Source organism: Corvus kubaryi, unplaced genomic scaffold, assembly GCF_017639235.1.
Source record: "Corvus kubaryi isolate FWS band 111438036 unplaced genomic scaffold, C.kubaryi_AGA036_p1.0 37383, whole genome shotgun sequence".
In the NCBI taxonomy this organism is placed as follows: Eukaryota; Metazoa; Chordata; class Aves; order Passeriformes; family Corvidae; genus Corvus; species Corvus kubaryi.
The window spans coordinates 3,244,404-3,258,733 of NW_024581125.1; positions in this window are offsets into that span (position 1 = coordinate 3,244,404).

The window sequence follows — 14,330 nt, forward strand, 5'->3', positions numbered from 1 at the left end:
AGCATTACTTGCTCCTTTGGTCCCGGGGGCGTGGGAATATGCCAGCAGGAATGGCTAGAGGAGATGGGAGCTGTTCTTCCCTCTGATGGCCTCCCATTGTGCTGCACCCATGGCATCCAAGTGGGGAAAGCAGGACGGAAAGAGAAACTGCTGTCTGTGGTGGCTCCCGTTAGACTTGGAGTAACATGCTTTATTTATTGATTTTACTGAAGAAATAGAAACAGAAGGCAAAGAAATACCGTCTTCCCAAAAGTTAGAGATGCCTGTATCTGTCACTGGGAAACCAGTTGGGCTCTTGGAGAGGCTTCTGGCAGGAAAGCCCAGCCCAGCCCAGCCCAGCCCAGCACAGCCACCCACACTCTGGTATTCTGGAGAGTGGCAGCACATCCCTGTTCACGAGGCAGTGCTGCATTGAGGTCTAAAACCTTGCTCAGACATGAAAAATCATTTGGAAGTTGACCGGCATCAGCAACACCTTGGGAGTTGTGTTAAATTCATCATTAAGAGGTGGCATCAGACAGGGACTTTTGGAAGGATTTTTTTATAAGAGAAGTGGTACAATTACCGTAAATGAAGTCAGAACAAGGGCGTGGTGCCCTGGCAAGGACTGGAGGATTTGCTGAGCTCTGGCTCCCAAGAAGTTCTGGGCTCACGAGCTTCTGGAGAGAAATAGGGTGCTGTGCAAGGGGGGCTTCCGACTGCCATGGGCATTTGTAGGTCAGCCATGTGCTCTCCTTGCAGGAATCTTCCTCTGTCCCCAGGTTAAATTGGTACCAAGCTGTCTGCAGCACGTCTTGGCCTCTCGCGTGTTGTGCAGCATTACTTTAGTGTCTGGAGAAATATGGGAACAAAATGCTGTGTTTTTCCTGAATTCTCCCTGAAAAAGTTATCCCTTCTTCCTTGGCAAGCCAGCTTGCAGAGATGCCGAATCCCAAGCAATGTGAGGCAGGTGTTCCCCAGAGATTTACACTTTGAGTATTGCTCCTATTCTGAGCATCCAAATGCAGAGAAACCTGAACACATTATGCAACTTCTGACCTTGCTCAGGTTCAAAATTATCTTAAACATTAAACAGTAGCAAGCATGACTTCTATTGTGGGAAGTACTTTATGTGGCATTCAAGCATGATTGCTGTAGTCCGGGGTCTGCTTTTGACTTTGTTATGCTTCAAGTTTTCCCAGTTAATTTATCAAAATGACATGCAGCTCTGGGGGGCAGCTTTGTGGTATATGATTGACTAAATAATGCTCTGCATTTCTGAAAGGCTTTTAAAGTTACTGCTTTCACACCAGGTGTATTTGTTGTTCTAATGCAGGTCACTTCCTTTCCTGGTTGTGCTATCCTCCAAGCGGAGCCCAGTAGAAATAGTTCCTAATGACATAAAGTGGATTGCAGGGTTGGATAGCAATGTCTGAAGAGGGTTGTTTTCTTACCCAAATGCTATTCAGCCAGTTGCTCTCTTTCCTTTTGACACACACATCCATTTTCAGATGCCATGAACAGATTAAATGGTGAATTTTGGTAAGAGGTTTGGAGGCAGCCCTCATTTTGTGAAGTGGCTGCAGGCATTGTAATATCCTTCTCACTTGATTTGAAATTCACCCATTGCTTTCGGTAGAGAATGAAATAACTTTTTAGACCTTTTAAGTATTACTCATGGCACGGTAATTTTAATTGTTGTCAGTTCCTGGCTACTAATGAAAGAACATGAAATTTGAGTGTCCTATATATTTGTATTCCAGAACAGTGCTGAGGAGGAAGGGTTGAAGAGGAGATGGAGCCTGGGTGGTTCTGATTAGCGCAGCAAAGCGAGGACGCTGATGCTGTTTCAGGATGGGGCTCATTTCTTTTCTTTCCAGGGAACATTGGCATTTCTAGTTCATTAAGTTCCAAAATAGGATTTTAGGCAGAAATTCCAGTTTTTTGACAAGTCATTTGTCTTTACACCTAGGAAAAAACTGGTTTCTTATTGTATTAGGGAATTTGGCAGGAGTGTATTCTCCTTCCCCAGTCATTCATAGTTGTTGCTGCACTTTGCTCAGTGATGATACAGTTGTATGTAGGGATTTCTTCCTTCCAAAACCTATTTTCTAATCTTTTTCTAGCAGCACACCTCAAAAGAGAATGATTATTTCGAGAATGTGCCAAGGGTTAGGTAAGGACTGAGAGGAGTAAGAAAGAGAAGAGGCATCTCAGGAATAAAGTAGATATTATTGGGGGAAGAAAGTGGAGAACAGGTTCAACGATGTGGAGGAGAAGTGGAGTTGCCTGAGCCACAGATGCTTTTTTTCTTTAAAGTAAAACCCAGAGCGTGGCTTAGGTCACGTTGTGTGTTATGTGATCTGTTGGCCAGCGTTGGCTGTGTACCTTGGAAGGTCGACACAGCTTGATGACTGGGTGAACAGCTGTATTACTGTAACCATTTCTATTTTAGAAAAGCTAATGAAGCATTTGTGAAGGCCTGAGAACAAGGTTGAGAGGAGAGGCTATTCACGCCAGGTGATGCACTGAACAATAAAGGAGCTCAGGGTATAGGGAGCTATGCTTTCAAACCTGACCCAGAGCCGAAATGAAGTGCTGAGAGTGCTTGGCCCTGGAATGTGATTGTTTTGGTTTGGAGGTCTGTGGTCATGGGTAAGGCAACTTGGAAGTGAGACAAGGTGATGCAATACCATCCCTGCCTGAGTGAGTACGTCCTTCCTGTGTTTTGGAGCCTCAGCACACGTACAAACCCAGAGTCGCTATCACTTCCAAACAAATACGCTTACTAGCGGCAACAGAAAAATGCAAGCTCCGAAGGAAGTGTGGGAATAGCTCTTGCAGACAGTGCATGGAGATTTAAGCTGGCTCCAGCTGACATTAATAGGAGGGGTGTAGTAATTCTTTTCATCCCTTCTCTTAATTGCAGATGCTTTTTGAGATGTCTTGATGAAGATTTTTGCAAATCTCTCAAGGGTGACATCTGGTCCGGGTAGGAGGCTCTAAAATTGTAGCTTTTCTTTACTGCCACTGTGCACTCTGTGGAAACTGCTGAATCTTCCTTGCTTAGTTGAAAATGGGAAGTTTTAATTCAGTGAGTGTGGGATTGGTGATGTAATTGGAAGAGCCATACCTTGCACCGGTCACACAAATGTCTCTGACCACTTTCAAGCAAACTTTTCAGTGTCTGGGCCTATTGTAAGTCTAAAAGTCAGTGCCCCGTGACATGCTCCACTTTGGCTCCTGTGGCATTTGTACTGTCTGCAGCTGCTGTAGGAGATTAGATTGTGTGTGACTCAAGTGGAAGTGGGGCTGATCTGACAATAAATGTGTATTTTAAGTGTAGCTGTTGCATTGCATTAATGTTGTTTATCTTGTGATGGTAGCCATGCATTGGCACATGACATGAGTGATATTAATGATGTGGAAAAGGCAGAGCTTTTTAAGGGGCCATGCTGGTGCAAAGTCAAGTGTAGTGTAATTAGAGTAGTATCTGGTCTGCTGATAAAATAAAGGCAGCTAATTGCCAACACTTTTGTTTTCTTCATCTTTCTTACTTATCAAAGACTTTTCACAGCTTGGTGAATGTATCCCTTTCAGGATAAGGTAACTTGTGTGAAAGCATTTTCAAGATTAATTTTCACTTACTCTCAGGAGAATTGGGGAAGATAAAACAACCATGTGTGTTTCCATTATTTTTTTGGCTAAATTTTCCCACTGGGCTCTTTCTGAGATGCAGAAGTTGTAGGTAACAAACCATGCAGCACATTGTACAAAGCTAGCCTCTTCCCACGGACAAGGCCCATTAGGAAATTTTCAGCTATCATTTATTGAGACAGGAAGTATATTCTCCTTTTGCAGTAATTTATTGGCTGATTTATAAGGGTTGCTAGTTAAATTAGTTGGAGTGGGAGGACTGAAAAATGGGGATGAACAAGCAGCCAACTGAAAAGCCAACCCTTCTCGCATGAGCCATGGTCCATGCCTTTTTCCAAGCAGGAACATTAGTAAGAGTCAGTTATTTCTGTTGGTTTTCTTTCATCTTGTTGGAAGCCACATGGTTCCTGTTCCACTCCACACACTCTGATGAGATTCCCGAATCCTCTGCTAGTTAAATAAAAATTTTGAAGTCGGTTAATGTTTTAATAGGGAAGATTTATATAAGCTTGGGTTTGGAATCTCTTTAGAGGGATGCATTTAGTAAGCTAAAGAAATAATTATTATGTATAGATATGTACTGTTACGTGAATATCCATGAGTTTGTGAAGTCCATTTCTGTGGAAATAACCTGGCATTGTTAGTGTCTTCCTCAAAGATTCATGCCAAGGTTCTGTTATTTATTAAATATTTTTCTTTTATATATAAAAAAAAGATTATAAGATTTTTTGCCAGCCTGTATCACATTTAAGTCTGTTAAATCCCCTGTATCTCTCAGAGACAGAATGCCAGAGGCTTGGAGGAAAGTGTTAAACCTGTGAAGCTGACGTAAAAGATAATATGGCCATAGGCTTCACCCTGAGCTCTAATAGTGAGAGACTGCCTTTCCCACCAAGGTTTACAGTTTAATATCACTCCTGAGACGTGCTGTCATTAACCATGACTTTGGAACCTAATCCTGTGTCTTGTTCTATCTTAGGGACACTTTGAGGGCTCACAGTGTTTATAGTCTGGAAACCAGAAGTTGCATGGCATCATGGATATTGCAGTTGCTTCAGTGCATTAATTCTCCTGCTGTGTGAGCTGCAGTGAGACGAGGCAGAGCTCCTTCACTTGTACTGCACTGCTACTCTATGAAACACCTGAAAAACTGAGTAGAGCCTACTCAGGATTACTAAACTTGGGAAAAAATTACCCTACTTTTAATAGATTCTACTTAATTTGTTTCTGGAGGATGCAAAGTTTTGTCAGCTCCTTCTGTTATCTAACAGTGCCAAAAAAAATGATGTTGACTCCTTGGTAGTCTGTCCTTTATATTTTCTTCATAACAGCCTGTGTACATTTTGCCCATTGTAAGCCCTGCTGACCCACTGTATTCACCAAAGAAAATAAGAAGGGTCACAGAGCACTGAGTGGTATTTTCTGAGTTTGTGGAGCCCACACCGTAAACCTCCTGTCCCTGATTAATATCTTTGAGTGCAAGAACAGTAAGAGCAAGGATCAAGTCATTTTGGAAGGTAAACCAGTTTTGAAGTTATGAAGACAACTTGCTAGGGCGAAAGAAGGGCAAAAGCTTAAATGATTTGAAAGTGGAGTTTAAGCTTCCACCCCCTGTGGTTTGAGGACTTTTCTTGGGGAGGTAGCAGCCTCAGGTGATGGCACCCCTCCTTCTTCCTCTCCCCTGGAGAAGCTGTGCTTGTCCATGAGTGTTGGGTCTATGCTTCTGGGTCTAAGTCAAAACTGAAATTCAATTTACAGTCCCAATGTAACTGAATAGGAGAGGCTGAATAGCAAACCCTGGGTAGAGCTGAATGGAAATTTTGCATGTGGGATGTGGAGTTCTGCAGTGTTTAGTAATAATACAACAGGATGGAAATGAAAAATAACCAACGTGTGTAGGCTAGCACCTGTGACAGCTGTAGTTCTGCTCTGCTCATGAGATGATCACCGTGTAGCAGGCCTTAACTCCAGTTTCCTAAGTCTGTAATTCCTAAGCAATTGTAACTGTCAAGGGAGCTCAGTGTAAGCTGTTGCATAAACCCTTGTAACATGGCTGGCAAAGACAGTGACAATGGATGCTGGAAGCGTAAGGGATGTCTGACTGTGGCATCCCATATTTACATCTGCCTCAAACCTCTTATTAACCTTCCCATAATGGATCATTTGCGTTTCTTACTCAGGAATGCACTTGGGCTTGTGCTCAGCTTTGAGTGTATTTGCAAATCTGGCTGAGCCGTGTGGGAATTAACTGTTGCTGAGCTGCATGCTCAGCTGAGACCTGGATTCAAGGGCCGTTCTTTTTGATCCACAAGTTTCTGTTCCAGGGTCAACTGTCATGATGTGATGTCCTTGACTCCCATCCACAGCAAACACCCTCTATCCCAGTACTGGTCTACCAGACTTGTCCCAGGTGCTCTGGCTTTTCTCTCAGCTTGAAGAGGCTGTGGCCTTCCTAGAGAAAGGTGGTTTTCCTTAGTCTTGGATCTTAGTGGTGCCAGGGAGGAGCCCTCACTGTGTGAAAGACCACGAACTTTTGCTTTTGGCTGCCATCTGTGAAAATTTAAATTTATATATTTAATAAAAAATTTATATTGATGTTTATTATTTTTATTAGTCATACATTTCTATTATATATTTTAATTCATAATTATTATATTAATATTTGTTTTATATATTTATATAATTTATATATTTACATAATTTATATATTTATATTTATGCACACATGCATACATGCTTTGTACATATATTGATATACACATACTCATCTACATAAGCATACATGTATAAATACATATATATTGTTGTTATTTGCTGAACAGCACTTCCTTATTATGTTTCTGTGCACATGGACTAGAAATGTCTACTTCAGGAGGTATCTTCCTGAAGAGGATTAACATACAGAGGCCATAAATTATATAAAAAGTGTTTGTTGTTAAACTGTGATAAACTTAGCCACAGGGAAGCAGCTGGCACTTTATTGCTGATGAGTTCCTTTGTGTTCCCCTTAAGCTCCAGCCAGACAACGGCACATTTATAACTTTTTAAAAATTAAATGTAGAGTAGAAGGAGCCATGTTGGATTTGAGATGTGAGGCACTCCGGTGGGATTGCTCCAGAGTCACGCAGCTGGTTATGCATCCAGTGAAAGCTTTTCTTCCTCCTTTCATGGCTGGTGAAACTGAGGGCAGCGGTAGAAATAAAAGCAGAACTTGAAGAATCCTGTTTCTTTGCTATCTATCAGCAATTAAATAGAAAACAAACCCCAGCAAATGAAACCAACTTGCCTCAAACTGTATGTTTGCTATGGAATAACTTCATGAACAGGTTTTTCTGTCTTTCTGGAGAGAAGGCACTCAGTTTGAAGTCTCAAGGCTCAAGTAATTTTTCTCTGCAGTGAGAAATGGCAGGCAATGCAGTAGCCTTTGAAACATGTGAGTAACACCAGCTCTGTGTCAGAAAGCCATATAGCCGAAATGGTTCAGCCAAAGTACCTGGAATCACAGTGCATACAAAATGTGCTTGGTCACAACTCACATTTTATAGGTGAGTAAAAAGAATGGAGCTCTCTCTGAAGGGTTTTAAAGGCTGGTGGAGTGAGTTACTGACAAGTTGTCTTGGTACTACTAAGGCAAGTCTGGAAAGTGTCTCTGGAAGGGGTGAGTGTCCTGATTTCAGCTGGGATGGGGTTCATCATCTTAGTTGCCGGTATAGTGCTGTGTTTTGGATTTAGGGTGAGAGTAACTCATCCTAAAACTGATGTTTTAGTTGTTGCTGAGCAGTTCCTACATGAAGTCAAGGTCTTTTCAGCTTCTCATGCTGCCCTGCTAGTGAGTAGACTGTGGGGAACAAGGGGCTGGAAGGAGACAGGACAACAGACCCAAGGGATATCCCACACCATAAGGTGCCATGCTCAGTGTATAAACCAGGAGGAAAGCTGGCCAAGGCCGCTGCGTGGGAAATGGTTGGGCATTGGTCAGCAAGTGGTGGACAATTGCATTGTGCGACATTTGTTTTGTATATTCTTAGTATTTTATCTTTATTGTTATTATTATTTTCCCTGTCCTACTAAACTGTCTTTATCTCAGCCTACGAATTTTACCTTTTTCCCCCCAGTTCTCTGTGCCATCCCACTGTGGGGCAGAGTGAGTGAGCAGCTGTGTGGTATTTAACTACCTGCCAGCTACACGGGTCAGTGACTCTGTATTGAAGTGCATTTGCATCTTGACCAGCTGTCTGTGAATGGGAAGTGTGATGTAGGAAAGGTTATCCTGAAGGCGTGTTTAAGGAGAATGGGCATGAGCAGTGAATTGAGGGTTTCTGCATTATGAGGCAGTGTTGCCTTTTCTTTGAACAACACTGCGGTGGTGGTGGTGGAAGTGTTTATATTTCAAAAAATCTGAGCTGTCACCTGATGGGGAGCAGAAGGCTGTCCAGTTTTCTCCTCAGTTCTTGCAAACTGTTGTACTGTGTAATCCCTTCTGTAAAATTTACTGTGCCTTGCCTTAGAGTGCTAGGTTGCCCCTTCCGTTTTTCCTCTTGCTCAGGGAGGACAGGTGTGGGAGGTTAAGAAACTCTCATTGCCAATCTGAGTTGCCTACATGGCCTGCATTGCTCTTGCTCTGGTACCAGCATTGTATTGAACAAGTTCAGTTTGGGGGTTTTTGTTTTTTTGTTTTGTGGAAATTTATTCTACCTCCTTGGTAATGTATATGTAGGAAACAACTAAATGCCCTCTTAAACTTTATTTTCTGAATCTAAATAAGTTCAGTGCCTGAGTCTACCCACAGAAAGTGGGCTCTGCGTTTACTCTGCACACCTGTTGCTCAGCTTCTTTCTGCTTGAAACAGTCTGTGTGAAGGAGGTTGCTGTGGCTCCCTCACCAGGCACTGACAGAGGTCTTTCTCCACCTCTGGAGAGACCCTGCTTGCAAAACTGCCCAGCTGCCTTATGGTATTTTCACGAAAAAATCAACAAAACCTAGCCAACCGACCAAAACCAAAACCGACAGCAACAAAACGACGACGACAAGACCCCCAAACCAGAACAAAACCAAAAAACCCCCAAACAAACAACATCCTCAAAACAAACAAAAACCCCCAAGTAACCCCTGCTTCTTCACTTCTTCCAAGCGAGTTTGTCTTGCTTTCTCACTGTGTTCTCCTGTGCAGCAAATTTACTCCTCCAATCAGTTTCTAATTTCCTGGGTTGTTTTTTACATTTTTGGTGCCACAGATGTATTTTTCTTGTGTGAAATCTGCACATAAGCGCCTGCAGGTCTTGAATTGTCCATGCTGCCTCTCTGCTGTTACAGCCTTATTCCCACTGGCTGAACTCCAGCACTGTTCCCAACAACTTCTCTAGTCTTTTTACCATTTTGATGCTACTCTTCAAGGTGTACTTCGTGCGTTATTTCTGTCAGATATTTACTCAGTATGCATCCTATAGATCCTGTATCCTTTCATGTTTGTTGTAATTCTCAAATGTTTCCTCAATGCTGTAATCTTTTTTTCTCCTGTAGTGCTTGGTTATAGTCAGAAAGAAATTGAGCAAAATAATCAGATCTGTTTCCCTTAAAAAATGTCCTGTTCTGCTTTCTGAAGAATCAAAACTTCTTGGGCCTAAGCCCTGTTTTTCTTGCTCTCCTGTTCCACCACTTAAGCTCATCTCCCTACTCTAGCAGAGCTCAAAGGCAGGAGGGTGCCTTCACCTTCCACTCTTGATGTACAGCCGCCACCTGAACACACCAGCAATCTTCAAGCAGCAGAATAGCCAACCAGGCAGGAACGTGCTGATGTTCCTCCACACCAAAGGAATACAGAATGGGAAAGGAACGAATTCCAAGGAAGCTCCCTTGGTGATTTTGTTGTTGTTGTTGTTCTCTGCATTTTAACTTCTCAGCAGGGATATTGGCTTTTTGCATTCCTGCCTGGAAGCTGGCAAACCCACACTGGTAGTTTTCTGTTTGAGAGCCCCTCCGAGCCGGAGAGGAGCCCTACAAATCTTGCAGATACCATCCTCGAGGCATATGTAGCTCTGTGTCTGAATTGGTTTCAAACTGCCATCCATAATCTGGATAATAATCTACTATTCACAATTAGATGTAGTTCCAATTTCTTGAATGCTCAAGCAATCATTTTCTTTGGTAATTGAGTTCCCCATAGAATTCCGCTATTCTGATCTCCTGCTCGGAAAACTAAGCATATTAATTTGAAAAGCTGCATCAGTGCCTGGCCAGGACAATGGCAGCAGAATAATTGCAAAGAAATCTCTTACAACAGGTTTATTTTCATCTAATAAAGCTTCCCCTGGTGGTTATGCTGCATGCCATGAATATGATACAAGTTCTAAGGTCTGCATGTGTGTGCTTGCATGGGAAGCTGGGTTTAATTCTAACATTCCCAGATACCTTTGTTATAATTTTCTAAGTGTTTAAAGATCAATTTTTAAAGTATTTACCAATCTGTCTTTCTTTTAATGATGAATTTTGGGTAAGGGAAAGGGTTTGAGAGGAGAAATGACTCCTTCTGCCTGCAGGATTTATGCACATATAGCACACATTTACACACTGGAATTAAAGTTATGTTCCAGTCTCTAAATGGAGATGAGGCTGAGTTCTACTGGATGCAGGGCAAACAACTAATAAGGGACTAGAGGCCTTTATGAAGAGCTTATAACTCAGCAAGGCAACAAAGGAGAGCAGAAAACAGAGGTACAGAGGGATGACTGCCCCCAGCGTCAGGAGCCTCAGCCCTCCATGTCAGTGTGATCGGGATTTGGTAACAGTGAGTATAAGCCTTGATGCAGCTTGTCAGTGATCACCTTGTCTGGTTTATAGTTTGACTAAGAAATGTAGGTCTAATTCTGCAGTGTAGGGTACTGTCAAATACCCTTTCTTCTCCCAGGGGGTTTACCAATGGGGAATGTCCGGTTATGTTCAGACCAAGTGGCAGATGCCATTATCATGAGGTGTCTAGAGAATGGTCTTCAAACATTATTAATTAGTGCTGTTGAGCTCTGGGCTGGAAATTGGTGAATGCTGGGCCTACTGTGTTTCAGGTTTCATGGAGTTACTCTCCGTATTTATGATGATGATGGCTATTTTTGTTGTTTCACCTACTGGCGTATTTTGTGAATTGAATGCTTAAATACGAGAAGATGTGAAAAAGCTTAAATAATTATGAGCTGATAGCAGGATCCCTCATATGGAGGTGGAGTTCATGCTTGTCTTGTATTTCTAGATAGAACTTCTGTTTTCTCCCATTACAGGGTCAAGTGGCATAGTCTGGCATTTTCAGAGGGTCTGTGTGGCCAATTCCTGTTGAAGTTGACTGGGCTGTGTGAATACCTCCATCTTGAGATCCTTCCTTCCTTCTTCCATGAGAGCTTTCCTTCCTTGTGTGTTTGGTAGTTTGATGGACTTAATGAGGCCCAAGGATGCCATACTAGGCATGCCTTGAATCAGCATAAGAGAAAAACCATCAGAAATGTGTCCCGCAGTGGGGCTGAAGTATTCTAGGGATGCAGCGTTAGTTATGAATGAAAGATCTTTCCTTTTCAGACTTGCTGCACCCCCCACTTTCTCTAAAGGATAGCACAGTCTGTAGATGAATGCCTCCATAAATATTCAGTGTATGTCAACAGTTATGGAGCACAGTGGTGGTAGGTTTTTGTTATTGACAAGTAGTTGCTGTAGAGTTTTTACACAGTAATCCTACAGCTGCACCATTTCATACAGAACTTTTACTTCCTGGCAATCAGATGAGTGATGTTTCAGATATCAGATTTTCAAAGGAAAACTGGAAATGAAAAGCCCTGTTCAGAACCTCTCCTTTCGTCTGCCACTAATAGTGATCAGCTGAAAGTATTTCAAGAAAGTCTTATTTTCCTAGTGAAAATGTTAAGAAATGCCAAAGAAAGATCTTCCTTATAATCTTTGCTTTATATGAATATATAAAACCAAGGAAAATACAATGTATGTACCAAGCCACAACTTTGCTGTTACATTTCCACTTGCTAGGTTGGCTTCATGGGATGTAATGACAAGAGGCTGAATATTGAGGCACTTTTCTTCTGCTTCACTCAGTGAAGTCACTCTCAGTTTCTGCATTGCCTCCTTTCTGCCAGACATAAATATCCTTGGCAAAAGCACATTTATTATATATATACAAAAAACAACCCACCCCTGGCATATTTATTTTCTTTTTCCTGTCTCATTTTATTGGATAGTTGAAAAAGCTACCTGTGCCTGCCCAGGTATGTGTATAGATGTGGAATATAAATGTTTAACTGTTATTGAAGGTGGCATTTTATGTAAAGCAGAGGGTAAGCTGCAGAAGCCAAGCTTCTCTTTTTGCCAGTGGGTTTTCCCTAGTTCCTGCTGTCAGCAGTGCTGATGTTTTCCTTGGTATGTTCCACATCTCTTTCCTATTGGTGTATATGATCCATTGCTACCAATCTTTACAAAATAATTTTGTGGGAGGACTTTTCCCTGCAGCAGCACTCTCAGCTTCCCTTCTTGCCCACTACTTCTCTATAAATTAACCTCTTGCACGGCGTAATTCTGTTCTGTGTGAATTGTTGTGCACACCTGTGCAACGTGCACCTGTTTGTGTTTTTGACTCAGTAGTGATCTCAAAACCCAGTGAGTGTGGAGACGTTCTCCTAATGTAGCCCTCATGCTGGAATGGGAGTTGGCATCCTGTTTGGAGAAACTGCATTTGCTTTTATGTGATGGACTCCTGTGGCTCTATCCCCAAATTAATGGAGAAATGAAAAGGTTTGCACATTCTGGATTTGTGGAATCAGAGGGGATGATAGGTTAAGGAAAATTTACATTCCTTTCATCCCCTCTCTGATATATTGGTCCCCAGAGAGTAGATGAGCTGTCCTTAGGGCTGGCAGCAGCATTCTTTCAAAGAAAAACCCTTCTGTCTTGTTCTTAGAAGCGAGACAAAGCATGTCATGTAGGAAAGGGCATGACTGAGGGGGGGAAGAACAAATTACATGTGCTGAAATAAAGGTACTAACAAGTTCAATCAGGCCAGCCAAGAATTCCTTGATGTCATCTATGGTTGTCTCAGGCCTCTGTATAAAACATTTGAACTTAGCAATCAACTGTGGATTTCAGTTGGGTGTTTGGTTTTTTGCAGGATTTTTTTCCCTTTCTGTTTTCTCTTTTTTTAACACAGTGATGGTGCTTTTTATAGCAAACACCAGAAACTGTGTATGTACCCTACACCAACAGAATATACTTGTTAATATATTTTGGCATTCAGAAGTAATCTGTGTCAAGTATTGAGTATCTGCTTTCCACTCTGCTGGCAAGTCCAAGGAAATGGCAGGGCATTGGAGAAGCATTGATTTTCAGCGTATGTCATTAGAATTGCATTATAAAGCTTGGCACCAGGTCTGTCTTAATCCATCTTTTCACATCCTTTGGAGGAGAGAGAGAGATGAATGCTGTCAAACCACCAAGTGTTCAAAGCTCCTGCATCTGATCGCCGGAGTGCTGGGGCATAGCTGTTCTTCCCAGCTCGGATCCATGATCAAAAGAGAATTGAGATGCCGTCCTTCCAGCCATCTGCTGACTTTGGCATCTGCTGGGGTGAGGGATGGCCATGGAGATGTGTCTTCTCTCACTCCTTGTATGACAAGGAGTGCCATCGAGCTCCCTAACGACAGGTAGCTGTTGATTTAGCTGACTGTTCGCTTTCCATTTCCTACCAGTCGGCACTCTAAGTGTGATGGAAAGAAAGGCAGCAGTAAACCTGAAGGACAGGGTCGGGTAGGGGTTGAAAGAATGCTCATTACTCTTAAAAATTCGCTTGTTTTGCTTTGGCTAAATGGGTTTTAGGGGGATGAATCTTGCAGGATTTCAGGAGGTAAATCCTGGTGGCTGCTCTTGTTCTCACGATGGTGCCTGGAGTGAAGTGTGCAAACATAACCCTGTTCAATTTTCTGAGGCGACTCAGGGGGGTTTAAAATCAGGTTAGTTTCAGATTTGTTCTTTTTGTTTGCATTAGAAGTTTTTCCACTTCCAGCCTTGTGTTTTACAGCTGTTCCTTAGAGGTCTGATGCTTTCAGTCGTGTCTTGCTCAATTTGTAGTTGTGTATTCATCTTTTCCAGTTTGAAGAGGTATAATGTGTCATTTCTGCCAGCATTTGTCTGCCTTACCTAAGACAGTAACTCAGACTCAGTGCTCATTACAGATCCACCTTCTCAGTGGCAAGTACCTAAGGATCAGTGAGATCCTGCACTGACAAGACTCCTGGCTATGATGTGTCAAATACTGACAGTATAAATATGACCTTTACATGTGTGTGTGGATGAACACACACCTTATCTATGTACATGTAGATATATGTAGGATAAATGAAGGGATGATTAAAAAGTAAAAATCAACTAACCAAATGTGTCTTGCAAGGGACCTAATAATAAAGAGGCAACAAGCTGTCCCTAATTAGACCAGATGACATGGTAACCTTAATTTTTAACACTCCTTGACTCTGTGGATCCTCAGCAGTTGTAAGCTGAAGTTAATGCAAAGACACAGAGCTTTTGTATCAGTATACAAGATTGAAGCTAGGAGTTTCTGGAATGCCAGAGTTAAAGAAGGCATATTCAAGCTGTTGGTAGCTTGAAAAATAATAATGCCTGGAGCTATACAACTTGTTAAACATCAACAGCCACTT